This window comes from Bidens hawaiensis, unplaced genomic scaffold (assembly GCF_021521415.1).
Source record: "Bidens hawaiensis isolate Kalapana, Puna unplaced genomic scaffold, B.hawaiensis_p1.1 tig00022530_1, whole genome shotgun sequence".
Taxonomy (NCBI): domain Eukaryota; kingdom Viridiplantae; phylum Streptophyta; class Magnoliopsida; order Asterales; family Asteraceae; genus Bidens; species Bidens hawaiensis.
The window spans coordinates 253,336-269,755 of record NW_027493514.1 but is presented as its reverse complement, the minus strand read 5'-3'; positions in this window follow the sequence as shown (position 1 = coordinate 269,755).

Sequence of the window (16,420 nt, the reverse complement as noted above, 5' to 3'; positions counted from 1 at the left end):
GGGAGGAATCGGTTATCACGAGGTTCCACCACCCTTTAACCACAACTATACTTATAATCCGAGTGTTCAGAAATCTGTTGATTTCGAGGTTACTCAGACAACTCCCATCAAGGTTACAAATATAGAACCAAGTGTTAGCTGTGGCGAAACGAGTTCGCCTGTTTCAAATGTGAAAGTTTCTGTCTCGAGTCCAGTCTCATCGGTTTCGAATAAGTTGTCCGAATCAGGTCAGACAAAAGAGAAGGTAGGGTTACCCACCGATGGAGATAAAAATAAAATTTCTAAAAAGAGTACTCCACTCAACCCGTACGTCCCACCTTATGTGAGACGAACGGCTGGTAACACTGCCTCTACATCCAAAACAACATTTGACAAGAAAATGGAGAGTCGATGTTGCTTTAGATGTAACAAATTAGGACATCTAGTTGCAGATTGCCCTCTGAAGCCGAGATTCAGAGGTGTGAAGCCAAATAAAACTGAGGATAAGCGTCATTTTGTTACTGCTAAAAATGAAAACTCTACAAAATGCCAAAATGTAACTAATTCAAGTTTTCATAAAAACAAACCTCAGTTTTTCAACCAAACCACAAGATATAACACTTTCAATTCACATAGGTTTGGGAGGCATTACACTCAATCTGCAAGGAGATTTCCTAACAGGACTTACAGAAATTATCCTGATGCTAACTTGAGAAAGCCAGGGTACGGGACGTATCGATCCAAGACCAATTGGTCTTGGGTCCCAAGATTCTAATTCTTTGTTTTATTGTGCAGGAACAGTTGAACAGGGCTGCCAACAATCTTTGGATTGTAGATAGCGGCTGTTCCCGGCACATGACGGGCAACAAACACTTGTTGCACGACTTAAAACCTGTTCAGGGAGCAAGAGTTAGTTTTGCTGGTGAGAGCGGAGGAAGGATTACTGGTAGAGGAACAGTGTCGAATGGGAGAATGACACTGGAGAATGTGAATTTTGTGGAGGAATTAAAGCACAATCTGCTGAGTGTGTCGCAGATTTGTGATAAAGATTACACTGTCCATTTCACGAAGAACGAAGCGATCGTATTAAAGCCTGGTTTTCAGATACCAGACGAATGGATAGTTATGAAAGCTCCACGTGACACGAATACATATGTGATGGATATGAGGTCTACTGAAATGGCCACCGGAGAATCTTGTTTAATGACAAAAGCAAGCGAATCAGAATCAGAATTATGGCACAGGAGAATGGGACACATTCATCTTCGGAAGATGAACTTCATTGTCAAGAATGGGCTTGTGATGGGCGTTCCCTTAAAAAATTTTAACTTTGAAGACAAATGCATAGCATGCAAGAAGGGAAAACAACACAAGAAACCCCATCTCACCAAGAAGATCAATTCAATTGCCGGTACTCTAGAACTACTTCATATGGATCTCTTCGGTCCCGTGAATGTAAAAAGTCTAGGAGGTACTTCTTACTGCTTGGTGATCACTGATGACTACTCGCGATATTCGTGGGTATATTTTCTGAAATCTAAAGATGAGACGGCTCAAATGGTGAAGAATCTAATTACAAAAGTTGAGAACGTCATGAGTAAATCAGTTAAATACATCAGAAGTGACAATGGAACAGAATTCAAGAACTTTGAAATGGAAATCTTCTGTCTTCAGAAAGGAATTGAACATCAATACAGCGCTCCGTATACTCCGCAACAGAATGGAGTGGCTGAAAGGAAGAACCGAACGTTAATTGAAGGAGCCAGAACTATGCTGGCAGACTCGAAGCTTCCTGTGATGTTCTGGGCTGAAGCAGTTGCTACAGCCTGCTATGTTCTGAATAGGGTGTTAACCGTTAAGAGACTTGGAAAAACATGTTACGAGCTTATGCATGGAAGGAAGCCCAACTTGTGCGGTCTTGAACCATTCGGGTCTCCTTGTTCGATTCTGAAGACTAATTCGAAATTTGGTGAAGTAGCCGATGAGGGAATCCTAGTCGGTTATGTTGTTGGGACTCCCAACAGACGGGTCTTCAATACGTCGACTTGCAAGGTGGAGGTGGTTTGTAACACCGACATTACTAGTTACCAATCGCCAAAACCAAGCAATGGACCTGCTGAGCTTTTCGACTATGTTAAGCTTTTTAAGTCGTTTAACGTTCCTGATTTGGAAATTTCTGAAGAAGACGAAAGAGCTGTGACGAAGATGATACTTGATGAGGAAGAGAATCTATTGCAACGACAGCTGATTGAGAAATCTCAACCTTCCACATCAAACACTATCGGTACCCCTACTGCCTCGACTGAAGATGAATTTATTAATTCTTTTCACTCTCAGCCAGAAACAACCATTGATGAGATCTCTTCAAATTTGGAAGATAATTTGCATGTTGGTTCTGTTCCGACCACGAGAATACACAGAGATCACCCTTTGGAGAATATTCTAGGTGATGTGTCCACCGGTGTACAAACCAGAAAAAGCTTGAATGAGCACACCTGTGTTTATACAAGCATTAACGAAACGGGTATACTGAACGAATGTTTGTACTCCTGCTTTATAAGCCAGATTGAACCAAAGAATTATCAAATGGCCTTAAAGGACAGCTCGTGGGTCGAAGCCATGCAAGAAGAGTTGGCTCAGTTCGAAAAGATGGAAGTTTGGACTTTGGTTGAAAAACCAAAGAATGTGCATGCTATAGGCACAAAATGGGTGTTCAAGTGCAAGAGAGATGATAAGGGGATTATCATAAGAAATAAGGCGAGGCTGGTTGTTAAAGGTTTTAATCAGCAAGAGGGTATTGATTACAATGAGGTGTTCGCTCCTGTCGCCCGGTTGGAGGCGATTAGATTGTTTTTGGCATTTGCTTCTTTTAAAAAGATGAAGGTATTTCAGTTGGATGTGAAGAGCGCGTTCCTAAATGGGAAAGTTGATGAGGTTGTGTATGTTGAGCAACCTCCGGGTTTTCCTGACCCAGACTTTCCTGATCACGTATACAAGTTGAGCAAGGCGCTGTATGGTTTACATCAGGCACCTCGTGCCTGGTATTCAACGTTATCGGACTACTTGCTCGAAAATGGTTTTGAAAGAGGATTGATCGACAGTACTTTGTTTGTGAAAAGAGAAGGAAGTGACTTCCTGCTAGTTCAAGTCTACGTGGATGATATCATATTTGCTGCATCAAGAGTATCCATGTGTCAGGATTTTGAGGCTGTCATGAAGAAACGATTCGAGATGAGTGCTATGGGTGAACTAACTTTCTTTCTAGGATTGCAGGTTGATCAGAAGAAGGACGGGATGTTCATTCATCAGACGAAGTACGTTCATGATGTGCTCAAGAGATTCAAGATGGAGGACAGTTCTCCATTTGACACTCCAATCTGCGTCAATCACAAATTGGGCGCTGAATCAGATGGTGACGCAGATGTGGACCCAACTCTGTATCGGGCGATAATAGGTTCTTTAATGTATTTAACTGCTTCTAGGCCTGATATAATGTTTGCTGTTTGTCTTTGTGCTCGTTTTCAGGCAAACCCAAAGGAATCTCACATGAAAGGTGTGAAGAGGATTTTGCGGTATCTCAAAGGCAAGCCGAAGCTAGGGTTGTGGTACCCAAAGGGAGGAGACGTTGAACTGGTGGCATATACAGATTCTGATTATGGAGGATGCAATCAGAGTCGGAAGTCAACAACAGGAGGCTGTCAGTTTCTTGGAGGAAGATTAGTTTCCTGGCAGTGCAAGAAACAGACATCAGTTGCAGTTTCAACATGCGAAGCTGAATACATGGCAGCATCCAACTGCTGCTCTCAGGTTTTGTGGATTCAGCAACAATTACGCGACTATGGTCTGAATTTCTTACTCACTTCTATTTTAATTGATAACACTGCCGCCATCTCAGTAATTAACAATCCCGTGAAGCATAGTAAAACTAAGCATATTGACATTCGTCATCACTTCATACGGGATTGTGCTGAGAAGAAACTGATCAAGATCGAAAAGGTTGATACACTGGAAAATTTTGCTGATTTGTTTACCAAAGCGTTTGATAAATCCAGATTTCAAAACCTAATTGAGCTGAACGGGATGATCAATCCCGAGTAACCATGTTTTTGTGCTTATTAACAAATAAAAAAAATTTTTTGTGTCATTATTGCTTAAAATAAGTCGGTTACCTCAGTTTGATGGACATATCCTCGGATATGTTTTGGTCCTCGTTTTGACTTAGAGAATGAGGATCGCCATTAACCAGAAGACTGAAAGTGACAGGGGCAGTTATGACGTGTGTTCTTTCAGTTGCTGAAAATTAGTCGGTCATTCTTAGTGAGAAGGACACATACTTGTATGTGGTCGGTCCAGTTGATCCATTGGATCTTCAGGATTGCCGTTTACCTGAAGACTTTGAAGTGATCGGGGCGATTGAAATCAAAAATTTTATAGGGAAATGAAATTACTTTTCAAGTCTAATACTTCATAAGAAGTTCTTTGCTTGTTTAACAGAAAATTGATCCAACCTTGGAAAATGATATATATACTGATTGTGTGTGCTTAACTAGTGAAGTTATTAAGCTTAAAAGGCTTTAGAACAGTCATTGTATGTCATGGTAATTTTTATGGTGCGTAAAAGTGTATGTGATACTAACTTAAACTACTCGATTTTACGTGGAATCTCCTTAAGAGTTTTGAATGTCTTCATACATATCTTTCCGAATGATAGGCAGAAAAGCGACTACCCAGTCATACACGAGCCCGTGAGTGTTCTGATTCCCGTGAAGAAAGCATTTCAAGACACTGCAGTGATCCAGATTCGGGACTTGCAGTGGTTTAGTACTCCGAAGTCTATAAGTATGTATAGTTAAAAAAAAAATAAATAAAAAAATAAAAAAAAATAAAATAAAATAATTTTATTGTAACATATTAGTGATCATAAATTCAAGACTTCTCTATCTTAGAGCAAGATGAAGAACGGGAAACAGAAGAAGAATACATACAAGTTAATCAGACACTATGGGTCGAAGTCAATTCGGGGTGACTTGGGGAAAGCCAAATACGCATTGAGGATAGATAGGAGGCATCAATATTTCTGAGTTGTTGCCCACTTAAATTTTAAGGATTAATTGAACATAACTCGTATCACAGAAACGATGAAAACCATCTTAAGTATATTACCTGCTTACAACCTGTCTCTATATGTCATAATACAGCTAAACACGGATCTATGTGACAGTCACGTAGTTAGTATGATTCCTGTTAGGATCTTTTCTAAAACGTAGTGGTCCCTGACTAGACTGAAATTTGATCCCTTGTTTTGTTTTGTGCAGATATGGCTGCTGTTGGCGGTGCTGGTGGTGATGACGGTGATGATCAAAGACAGTTCTTTCCGCCCATAACCAGTACATCACGTTAGATCCAGACGCAAGAGGTGTGGAAGACTACAGGGAGATAATCACGTTTCTCCCAACGGAGTTCGTAGCTCCTTTCCGTGATGGAGCGTACCTGAGGATGGGTTATTCAGGTCCGTTGGGGGACACACAGAGGAGGAAAGGTTTTTTACTAGATCAGTGGCGCTTCCTAATGCATGTCTTGATCGTATGCATGTCTGGGAGGAAGGCAGGAACTGATGGGATGGGCGCGACGATGCAGTCTGCCATGATTGCCCTGACCTACAACCGACGATATTCATTTAGTCAGCTGATATTTTACGAGATTGATCGTCAGAGGAGGGCTGTGGCGCGCGAGCGATTTATTATGTATCCTCGGTTCTTACAGATGATCCTCAATCATGTCGCTCCGTCGCTACCGCAGAGACGCCCTATAAGATACGTCGAATGTGTGACGAAACGTATCTTCGCTCAGTGTCGGACTTCGAGCACACGTAGCAAGCCTGAGCTGCGTCCCAGGCATACTCCACTGTTTGGGTATCTTATCAACCCGGGGTATGTTCCTGCAGGAGGGGACGAGTTCAGAGACCCACAGCCACATCAGGCGGCAGCACCCCATGCTGTACCAGCTGCGCCTGTTGTATCTATGTTTGTTTCTGCTGCTGTGCCAGCTGCTGCATCTCCTGCTGTGCCTACTGATGAAGATGTCGATCTTGATGCTGCTTTTAGCGGCCATGGATTGTTTGATATGGATGTCTCAGGTTCTCAGGTCATGGAGGTTACTAGAGCAGTTACTTCGGTAGCTGACTCCGATCTTGACGAAACATTTGCTGAAGCGAGACGACTGATGGTGTCTCGGGAGAGAACTACTGGAAAGAGGCCGAGAACTGTTGACGAGGATGATGAGGAAGTTGATGAAGAAGAAGCAGTTCAACTAGTGCTCAGGCGTTCAAGAAGAGAACGGACAGGTATGGGTTCGGGAGCTGGAGAATCTTCAAGGCTGGTACGTTTTGCTCCACCTGCCTTGTCTGGTATGTCTCTTATTCCTTATACAGCACAGGTTACTGCCGTCGAGACGTCGGCTCCAGCAGTTGTGTCTCTACCACCCCAATCGCTTACTCCACCGGTGGTAGTTGCACGATTTGTTGAGTCCACAGTTACTACTACTGCAGGGTTACCAAGTGTACCACCTGCGGTCACTTCTGCTGCTGATGTCCCGCCAACTCCAACGCCTACTTCTGACTCCGAAAGGATTGCATCGCTAGAGCGGATCGTTGCTGAACAGTCAAAGACCATTCAAAGCCTAGTGGAATCCAATCAACTGCAAGCCTCCCTCCTGGTTGAACACGGGAAAGTAATAGATGCCTTCAAGGCATTCTTGGCATCTCAGGGGGAGAAGACTTGTAGGGGAGATGAGTTGCGGACAAAACGGAGAGAAGATCAAGACGATGATCCCAATGCACCGGAAGGTGCAGGTGGTGAGCTGCCAAGACCTCTCAGGCTCTTGGGGCTTCCACAGCTGAGGGGGAGTCTACAAGTGCAGCTGGTGACGAGGTGGTAGCGGTTGATGATGATGTCGAAGACGTAATCGACGCATTAAAAGAGCTGGATGAGGATGATGATGATTTTATGCTGGAAGAAGATGTGCTGCCGGTTGATGAGATTGAGAAGATCGGTGAGCAAATTACTGTTGAGAATGTGATAGAGGAAGGGGAGATTGTAGATGACTCCGTGGAACACGAGATTCCGGAGGTTGAGATGCCAGAGATGGGTGATAAGACTGTTGAGGAAGATACTGAATGGGAGGAACAACCGAATTGGAAGGAGGGTTGTGCTCACTGGTTCATAAAGACGAAGAAGCCGGCGGTCCCTAAAATGTTCAAAAAGAGTTACAATATTAAGGGATACGCAGAAGCAAAGAAAGGTATTATCTGCTGGATATATGATGAGCAGCTGCGGCTCTTCGTGATCAAAAGATACGATGGAATTCAGTACTTCAGGAGAACGTTGAGATCTTTAAACACACTGCCTGAATGTGAGGTAAAAGATTTAGCCAGATTGGGATTGATAAACCGAAGTGAAGACAACATGGCTAGAATCATCGGGAAGATCGTGTGGAAGGGGTGTATTAAGGAGAAGAAGTTTGAGCTGATGAGACCACAAAAGGGGAAACTTGTCGAAGACAAGGATAGAGGTCTGAGAGCTGATGGAAAGCCTTGGATGATAATGAAGTATAAACCGATCCGGTGCCTTAAAGAAGTACCGATGAAGCTCATGCCCAAGGACGTGCTCAAAGATCTAAAATGGTGGTTCGTGGACTGTGAGACAGCGGAGGCGGTAATGGAAGATGAGGATGAACAAGAAGTGCTTAGGGTTTACGACCCGATGCATCTTGTTAATCTATCGCAAGCTGATCTGAAGATGCTCAACGAAAAGAAGATCTTCTACATTCCAGCTTGGAAGGATCAAGCAAGGAAATATCAAAGGGTGGTGTCGGTATGTGTTAGAGAAGGAGCGCACGCGTAAAGCTACAAGATTACAAGACTCAAGCTTTGAAGATCAAGATATGAAGCTACTGCCAAGGGGGAGTCTGTTGGTACATGTATGTCAGTAGTTCATAGTCTACCATTTGTAATCGAGTCTGTAATTATGTTTATGATTATGTTTATGTTTTTGTATGTGCGAAGTTGTCAACAAGTTCGCTCAGGCGAACTTGTTGAACAAGCGAAGTTATGGACAACTTCGCCTGAGGCGAAGTTGTCGTGCTTATTTAAACTGTTCAGCCGTAACAGTTTAGGGTTAATCAGTTGAGCGTTTTGAGAGCTAGTTCATTTCGTGTATCAGTGAGTTACGTGTTTACAAGTCAGAGTCTGTAATAGTGACCTCGTGTCACGTGTTTGTGTTATCAATATAACGTGTTTCGGTTATTGCTCGTGTGTTTGATTTATACGTATTCTACGCTCGTATCTACCTACGCAGGGATTCCGCACCTGCGCAGATAGCGACATCCCGTGTACGATCCGTCCAGGAACCTTCAATCATATATTTCATCTATGACATAATCCCCGATTCGTTCAGGTTTCAATAACCGTTCATCGGTTAATCGTAATTCCAATACGACTAACTGTACATTCGAGTATAATTCGTACTGTGAATCTTATATACTCGTACAAACACATTATAATTCATATATTTAGTATTAAATAATACATAAATGGTACATTCCGGCTAGGGTATACCTGAATTTGCCGGAATCGTTACACCATCCCTTCAGAGATCATCCTTGAGAAGTTGAATGAAAGATCATATACAACATCAATTGTTGCATTTGCTAAGTCTCGACTCATGAGAGTCCATGATCCCTTTTTAGGGGCAAAGCCTGAGTAATGTGGTGAATCAGAAACCTATACAGGTTTGGGAACATGCCTTTCTGGAACTGTCCTTCTTTAACGTTCCCTTGATAACCCATCGTTTGTGTAAAAATCTTTAACAGATGATCTGTGGTGAAGTTTATTGGGTTGTGGTCATCATCATGTAATTGTAGGCATGTACGGATCAGTCTTTCAGTAATCCTGGTCTCGTGAGTGGCCACGGTATAAATTGGAGGCGCCTCTTTATCTTAATTTTTTTGTCTCATTTTCATCTTCTATTTCATTCGTCTCTATGCCAGGAAAGATTGTCTTTCAGTTTCATACCATAATTTGTACAAATTGCTCATTGTAATTCATTCCTTGCTGATTATATGATAGCTGGCGAAAAGAAGAATCCCCCTTGTAACATCCTACTTTCGGTTATAATAATAAATGAAATTTCGTTTATTCAATAATGTGTTGTGTATCGGTTTAGATAATAAACTATAAGAGGGTGGGCTTACCGACTCGTTTAAGGTACGTTTACAATGGAAGTTTGTTCATTTAGGTTCTTGAGGGTCAAGGGTTGATGTTTTGTACTAAAAGAGTTCTGGAATGGGTTATTGTGAATGTGGGTTGGTTAGGTTGGTCTAAAGTCTGGGAGTGTGGTGGTGAAAAGTTTAGTAAGTGTGTAGGAAGTGTTTGTGGAATATAGGGTTCCTGTATTGTGTGGCTTGGGTCTGGGATAAAGGTTTGTGTGTGGGTTAAGGGTTGGGTTAAGGTTTGGTCTATGGCTTCAGGTGGGATTTGGGTATGGGAGGTTGGTGTTTTGATGGGTGGAGATTGGTTAGTTTGTCATGTGGTGGTGGTGAGGAAGGTGGTGTGGTTTGTGGTGTGGGTAATGGTTGAGTCTCCCCCTGAACTTGTGCATCATCAACAACATTTTCTCCAACTCCCCTTTCATCTCCATCTCCTCCAATATCTCCATCTCCTCCATCATCTCCATCAGAATCATTATCCATCTCTTCATCATCCTCCTCTTCCTCATCAGAGGTCAACTCTGGTACAAGCATGATATCAGCATCATGATCAACTAACCAAGGCAGCATATCGAACTCAGCTTTTGGATTGAATCGGCTTGTGCTTGACAAGGTAGCAATCCTTTTGTAGACATTAGGATTTTGAAGCACATGAGTTGTTCCCAGAGTAGGCAAATCTTGCAATTCATGATTAAAGATAATTTGAAGGAATATGGGATATGCTAAGAACTTTTCTTTATTGGGCTTTCTCAACATACTCACCATCCCTTCAGAGATCATCCTTGAGAAGTTGAATGAAAGATCATATACAACATCAATTGTTGCATTTGCTAAGTCTCGACTCATGAGAGTCCATGATCCCTTTTTAGGGGCAAAGCCCTGAGTAATGTGGTGAATCAGAAACCTATACAGGTCTGGGAACATGCCTTTCTGGAACTGTCCTTCTTTAACGTTCCCTTGATAACGCATCGTTTGTGTAAAAATCTTCAACAGATGATCTGTGGTGAAGTTTATTGGGTTGTGGTCATCATCATGTAATTGTAGGCATGTACGGATCAGTCTTTCAGTAATCCTGGTCTCGTGAGTGGCCACGGTAGCTTCCAGACGCCTACCATTAATGTCATCATGTAATGTGGCCGAGCGCCAGAATTCTAAAAGATGATTTCTGTATAGAACATGGCACTCTGTTAATGCAAATCGTATATTTGATCTTTGAAGCTATCTTATCATGTACGCCACTTCCTCATTATCAGGAGTTACTTGTAACAGAGCACACATGTTATGCTTTTGCTTAAACGGGTATGTCGGTTCATCGTCTGCCATATCTGTAAAAACAAAAACAATAACACATTCAAAGTAAAGATTAGTCATATAGTTCATAATTTTGAATAGTTTTAGGTTATAATTTGAAGAAGATAAGAAGAAATTTCTTTAAGAACCCGAGCTTCGACAAATTAATAACCTACAAAAGAAACAGAGAGTTAGTAAAGATGAAGATTAAATGCCCATAGTCACATAATCATTGTCGAAAAACACGTAATTGATGCTTACCGAGTCGGATTGTGTGGGCTGGTTAATTAGGGTTAGGAATTTGAGTTTATTCTATTAAGTCGGTTGGGATTATGAAACGAGAGTAAAAGTGGAAGGAGAGAGAGATGAAAATGTGAAAAATTTCTCTAACTCACTCTCTTATACCTTTTTGAAAGTGGGTTTTAAATGCATTTTGTCATTTAGTGAGTAAATAGCTGTCAAACAGTAACATTATCCAATTAAATATATTCTCATTTGAAACCTTGCTCGATAAAGTTCATTTTGCAAACCTTGCTCGGAAAAGTTAGTTTTCACAAAGCTTGCTAGGTATTTTCCACCTTTTCAAAGCTTGCTCGTTCCTGATTTATTTAAGAAATTATAAAGTATTTAGAAATAAAGCTAAGTAAATACAATGAAGGAAGTTTACTCGAAATACAAGATTGTTCGATAAATAAATTACATGACATATAATCAAGTATAAATAATCAAATAGGCAACCTTTCTAGGAATCAATTAAGAATCCCAAAATTATATCTTAGACCTATTTCTAAATGTCAACCTTGCTCGGATTTCTGAACAACAAAACCCTTACCCTAAATTTCATAAACAGTTAACACATATTCAATCAAGTATACTTTGAAGTAAAGTATGCTTGAAATACTTTAAGAATACGAAGTGTGATAGAGAATGACTCTAATCACAGAGTGTACTCGAAAAGCAAAGTTTTGAAATTACCAAGTATGTTGACAGAACACTTGAAAATTTCAAAGTGTGACCGAAACATAAAGTGTGCCTGGAAAACTAGGTTTGCCCGAAAACACTTGTAATTTCAAAGAATCATATTCATAATCATGAACTATGCTAGACAAGAACTTATAACAGATAAATCATCAAAGTTTACCCAAAACAACTATTCAAAGCATATTCACAAGTAACACATAATCATCAAGTGTGTTTGAATTTAAAGTTTACTTGACTATATAAGACTAATTCAATTACACACTCACAATCACAAAGCTTGCTAGAATGAATTCAAACAGTCAAACAAAAACACCTAAGTTTGCTAGAAAGTCCAAAAACATTAAAGCTTTCTAGAAGTAATATATTCAATCACAAAGCTTGCTAGAATGACCTAAACAACCTATAAAACAATTAAGTTTGCTAGAAAGTTCAGAAATCAATAAAGCTTGCTAGTGAACAGTGTAATCAATCATATCAAATAGCTTGCTAGAAAAAGTTGTACTTTTAATCAAAACAACAAAGTATACTAGAAAGTATAAACTATATAAAAGCTTGATAGTAACATCATATTCAGACATAATCAAATATCAAGCTTGCTAAGAAAGTTAAATTTCAAGTAAAACAGTAAACTCTACTCGAAAATTGTAAAAACTTTAAAGCATGCTCGAAAAGGATAAACTTAGACCAAAATGGCTAAGTTTGCTCGGAAAGGTTATAAATCATCAAACCTTACTCGAAAATACATATTAAGGCCTTTTTGAAGGTAAAATGCAACTCTTTTTGTCTTAAACCAGTATTCATACATATTTATCTTTAAAGATCATTGTTTAAGAGCAAATGGTGCATTAAGAGATCAAATTTCAATTTTCATTCCTTTCAAATCACTTTCTTTCTTTGTATGAAAATATCTCAACATGGGATCATACTGACTAAGTTGCTTTCTCAATACTTCATTCTCAGCATTATTATGACAGTATAGACAGGTTAACAGCAGATCTAGACTTAGCATGAATTTCATTTCTTTGGTGATATTATTAAGGTTCATTTAAGATGCATAGTACTAAATGGATAACACATATTGCTTTCTGATGCTCCATATCTATTCTCAATGATTATTTGGCTTTCTCCAGATCACCCCGATTTGCCTCTGACCCCCTGATATTTGGTAAAAACTTTTTAATGACAGGTTTTATGATTTTTTTAACAAGATTGTGAACATATATAACAACATTGTGTTGTTTAATCAGTACATTTTGTTCACTTGTGTCCTTTGTCATTCTCATATAAATACTTCATTTTGGGGACCAAATACCAACGGGCTCGTGTATGACTGGATGTTCACTTTTCTACCTATCATTCGGATAGATGTATCTTGGAACATGCATAAACAACAATGCAACTCCACATTAAGTTTAGCATTTTCTTTAGGTTTATATCACCTTAGATTTTACACATCATGGGAAAGCAACCATACATGTTAATGATTGTACTAAGTGTCTTTTTGGCCTATTAAATTCATATGATTGGCCAAACATTCAATGTACTATCATTTCCCAATGTTATAGAAAACACATTTTAAAACTCAGTCACCCCAATCACTCTTAGTTTTCAGGTAAATGGCTATCCCGTTTGTCCACAAGTGATTAACATGACCAAACATCTATGAAAATACATGTCCTTCCAACTTAGATCTATTGACATAATTTTAAGTGAAAGAATTTATAAAATCACATCACTGTTGCCCCGAATGCTTTAAGTCTTTAGGTGAATGGTGATCCTGTGAATCTAGGAATAGATGACAGGACCAAACATATACAAGTATATGTCCTTCCAACTTGAGCAATCGACATAATTTTAAGCAAAAGTAACTCTTTTTGTTGAGTCTTTTCATTTAAAACCCTTTTTAAGCTTCTATAAAGCTTTGAACTTAATAATCTTATCATATCTCTACACCATTAATCAACTTGCTCTGTTTTTGTCAAAAATGTTTTAAGCAAAATTCTTTTGAAAGTTTCATTTCAGGAAGCAATTTTGACACAAAAACATATTTTGACTCTAACAGAAAGTAACATAATCAAATCTTAATCATGACATCATCAAACCTAGCAGACTTCACAAAATGCATAGTCTAGAACATCCTAACGACATCATATCAGATAAATCACATAATCAAGATATCAGATAAGCACACTTTCAAATAGATCAAATCAAGTACTTATCCAGACATCACACACATTCACTGATCATTTCCTAAGCATCAAAGATACCTAAGTTCAATAGTTAATCATTCAAAGCACACATAAGTGAACATCAAACAGTAGCATAGTCAAACATACACAACAATCACTTTGACCCTTTATCAAGATAGTCAATTATCACATAGATGCACATATCATTAATCAGACCTAATATGAGTTGATCATTCCGAGGGCTTTTAAAAGAAAGTTGAACCTGGTTTTATCAAGTCGAATTTGTGAATAGGTCAGCCAAATTATCACTTGCATCAACTCTTTTCATCTCTATTAGACCTTTTTCATTACAATCCCTAATGAAGTGATGTCTGATTTCAATGTGCTTGGTCTTAGAGTGTTGTACTGGATTCTTAACACTAAAATATGTAGCAGTATTATTAATGAAAATAGGAGTGCTCAAGAAATTCAGACCATAATCCAACATTTGATTCCGAATCCATAGAACTTGTGCATAAGAGGCAGATGCAGTAATATACTCAGCTTCAGTAGTTGAGATGGACACTGTGGTTTGCTTCTTACACTGCCAAGACACTAGCCTGTCTCCCAAAAATTGACATCCTAAAGAAGTTGACTTCCTGCTCATGTTGCATCCATCATAATCACTGTCAGTGAAGGCAATAAGATCAAATGATTGGTTCTTTGGATATCAAATCCCCAAATCAGGTTTACCCTTCAAGTATCTAAAGATCCTTTTGACTGCTGTCATGTGAGAGACCCTAGGACTTGACTGAAATCTTGCACATACACATACAGCAAACATGATATCAGGTCTTGAAGCAGCTAGGTACATCAAGGATCCAATTTTGGCTCTGTATTCATGCTCATCCATAGGCTCCTCCCTTTCATCTGCTATAATTTTCTCATGAGTGTCCATGGGTGTTGAAGCAGTTTTGAAATCTTGACACTTGAACTTGGTCAAAATGTCCTGTACATACTTAGACTGGTATATGAAGATGCCATTAGTCTTTTGTTGAACTTGCAATCCAAGAAAGAAGTTCGTTTCTCCTATTGAGCTCATTGAGTACTTGGATTTCATCACTTCTTCAAATTCATGGCACATTTGTTCATTTCTTGAGCCGAAAATGATGTCATCAACATAGACTTGTAATAGAAGCAAATCTCTTCCTCTTTTCTTGTAAAAAAGGGCTTGTCAATAGTTCCTCTTTAGAAACCATTTTCAAGTAAGTGGTTAGATAACTCATCATATCAAGCTCTTGGAGGTTGATGTAGTCCATACAAAGCTTTGTTTAACTTATACACTTTGTTAGGATAATGAGGGTCCTCAAATCCTTGTGGTTGAGATACATACACTTCCTCTTCTATTTTTCCATTTAAGAAAGCAGATTTGACATCTAGTTGGAATACCCTTATATTCTTTGAGGCAACATAGGCTAAGAAAATTCTTATTGCCTCAAGCCTTGCCACAGGGGCAAAAACTTCCTCAAAGTCTATTCCTTCTTCTTGTAGGCATCCCAAAGCAACAAGTCTTGCTTTGTTCTTAATCACAATTTCTCTTTCATCCCTTTTGTTCCTGAAAACCCATTTAGTTCCAATGGCATAACTGTTTCTTGGCCTATCTACAAGTTCCCACACTTGGAAATCTCCGAATTGGGCCAACTCCTCTTGCATTACTTCTACCCAACAGTCGTCTTTCAATGCTTGAACAATGTTCTTGGGTTCAATTTGGGATAGAAAGCAGGAGTACAAACAAATGTTTGCAGATTCAGAATGACTTCTTGTAACTCTTTCATTTATATCTCCAATGATGTTCTCAGGTGGATGATTTCTTTCAACATAAGAGGATTGAACTATCACATCAGTAGACATAGTAGAGTCAAGATTTGAATCATTTAGATCTGGTTCATCAATGATCAAATCTGTTGTTGCGTCATGAAACTCTGGTGCTTCTTCATTGTTCTGTTGTGAGGTAGATGCACCATTGTTTCCCATATTTATGATTTGAAACAGATATTCAAATATTTCTCTTCTTGCATGTTTTTCTTCACTTGTTTATTTGCTTGGATCTACCTCATTTAGAACTTGATCATTTTGCACTTCATGATTGTCTTGATCATCATTTACTTGATTTTGTTCTGGATCATGATTTTGTTCTTGATCATGATCCTGATCTTGAACTTGTTCAATTTCAACACATGTGGGATCCCTCATAAATCTATATTCACTTCTTTTTCCAGCAACCTTTGACCATAACTGTTCCAAGTCAACTTTTTCTGATTATTCTCTTCAATTACACTTGTCTTGTAAAATGAATCATCAAAATCTAAAGGATAAATCTTGAAAGATTTGATCAGTTTCTCAAGATCAAACAGCCAGGATGCACCGTCAACTATATTAAATTGATTTTAATTGAAAATCACATCAAAAGATTCAATCACACTCAAATGATCTTTGACATATACTCTGTAAGCTTTTGAGTGTGTAGAGTAACCAACAAAGAAGCAATCCAAGGATTTTTCTTGAAACAAGTTGTGATAATCCTTGGTGTTCAAAAGTGAACATTTGCAACCAAATGGCTTGAGTGTAAGGTCCCGTTACCGGTACCTCACATTTGGACGTTGGATTTACTCATCAACATAGTTCTAATCATCAGAGTTAATAAAAACATTCGCGGAATATAAAAACTTTCACAAAAC